We start from the raw sequence: 1824 nt of genomic DNA on the forward strand, positions 1-1824 counted from the left end.
AGTGGGGGGGGGGGGCAATAGGGATGTCGCCTAGGGTGTCAAATTGGCTAGAAACGGCCCTGTGTGCAGTGACTTGCTGGGCATGTTTGGAGCTGGCTCCAATAGCTTAGAGTTAACGGGACTGGTTGACCGTGTCTGTCGTGACAACAGGCGTTGTGCAGGGGAACCTACCGTCGGGTCACGGGGATACATCCGTCCCATCTCTGTGAGATTTCTCCATCAGCTGTTTGGCACTGCGGACCGCTCTTTCTTCCAGGCTGTTTGACTGCTGGAACTCTGGACTACTGGTGACATGGATGAAGTCCCACTGTTTTGCAAAGTCTCTGAATTGTTGACTTGTGTACTGTCTGGTGTTATCAGAAATGAGTGTGTGAGGTGTGCCATGCACAGAGAAATGTCTCTTCAGTTTCCTGATCACAGCTGAGGATGTTGTATCACAGAGAAGGTCAATCTCATACCAACCTGAGTATGAGTCCACAAGCACCAGGTAGTTTTGGCCACGCCACTCGAACATGTCTGTTGCCACAGTAGACAAAGGCAAGTCTGGAACTGAGTATGGTTTTAGTGGTTCTTTCTGTTGATGTGGCTTTGTGCTATTACAGACTGAGCATGTGAGGAGTTCCTCTGTGATATCAGCCGTCATTGTTGGCCAGAAAATGATACCTCTTGCTCTGTGCTTGGTAGCGTCCAAACCAGGATGTCCACTGTGGACTATGCCGATGTATTCTCTCTGTAATGAGCGAGGAATTACTGTTTTGTGGCCTTTCATTACTATTCCGTCTTCCACAAGCTATGTTCTTTGTTTGACCAACCTGGTTGAATCACAATGCTTAGAGCCTGTAGGGTTTCCGCAAGATATATGTGCTTACGCTTCTTGTACACCAGATTGATGTCGTAGCACTGTAACCTGAGCATAATTCTCTGTAATCGTGCAGGAGCTGTGTGAATGGGTTTCTTTAAAATGGTCACCAGGGGCTGGGGGTCTGTTTCAACGATTGTAGATTGCTGCTGGTACCAGCCCCATATAGTTCCTCAGGTGAAAGAGACGTAGTATTAAATGTATTAAAAATATACTTGAAATTCAAGTAGTATGTTTATAATTCATTTGTATTTCCAACGTGCTTATTTGAAGTGCAATAAAAATATATTTGGTGAATCTTCTTTCATCGGAGGGATTACATAAATCTCTCAGATTTTTATTAAAATATCGCCGCTTTTCTTTTGAAGAGGAACGAAAGTCTTAGATGGTTTGGAGCATCTTAAGGGTGAGTAGTGACAGAATTCTAATTGTTTTGGGGGAACTATGAAATTAATTAGAAAATATAGCGGTATGTTCTTATGTTTAGCAGCTTCTGCAAGCGTGTATGGCGTCTGGCTTCTGGAACCTCACTGTGACTTCAGGTAAGATTTAATTAACGTTATTTGTCTGTGCAAGTCGTGTTTTTGACACGTGCATTGGCAGAAAAAATAAATAAAATAAAATTAGTCATTATAACATGTACAACATTAACATTCTTTTATTTGCTAAGTGAAGTTATGTATTTATTTATTTCTGATTTCCTGAACAATTTGGCTTCATTGTAATGAGGTTAATGATCTTTGAAAAACCATGATTATGAACATACACTGAAATCTGAGTGCAGAGACAAGCAAAGGAACAGTACACCAAACACCATCTAAGCTGCCAGGGCATCATCGTCATTTTCCCATCACCATCCCTTTGCCACATCCTGCCATCATCCCGCACTTTTGCCTCTCACCATCCCTACGCCATCTCCTTGTCCACCTCCAAAACCCCCTCCATCCCTCCCTATTCTGTTGCTT

At 43.1% G+C, this 1824-nt stretch overlaps 2 long non-coding RNA genes across 2 annotated transcripts in view; one reads left to right on the forward strand and one right to left on the reverse strand.

The window, feature by feature from the left end:
- Nucleotides 1-1824, reverse strand: part of LOC107575895 (uncharacterized) — a 10328-nt gene that overhangs the window by 3177 nt on the left and 5327 nt on the right. The gene's annotated exons all lie outside the window — the stretch shown is intronic.
- LOC107575896 (uncharacterized) overlaps nucleotides 277-1824 on the forward strand; it is a 14782-nt gene continuing 13234 nt past the window's right edge. The window contains exon 1 of the long non-coding RNA XR_001607956.1: nucleotides 277-287. This is a non-coding gene — a long non-coding RNA (uncharacterized lncRNA). The remainder of the gene's footprint in view (nucleotides 288-1824) is intronic.

This window comes from Sinocyclocheilus grahami, unplaced genomic scaffold (assembly GCF_001515645.1).
Source record: "Sinocyclocheilus grahami isolate Dianchi unplaced genomic scaffold, SAMN03320097.WGS_v1.1 scaffold2986.1, whole genome shotgun sequence".
Lineage (NCBI taxonomy): Eukaryota > Metazoa > Chordata > Actinopteri > Cypriniformes > Cyprinidae > Sinocyclocheilus > Sinocyclocheilus grahami.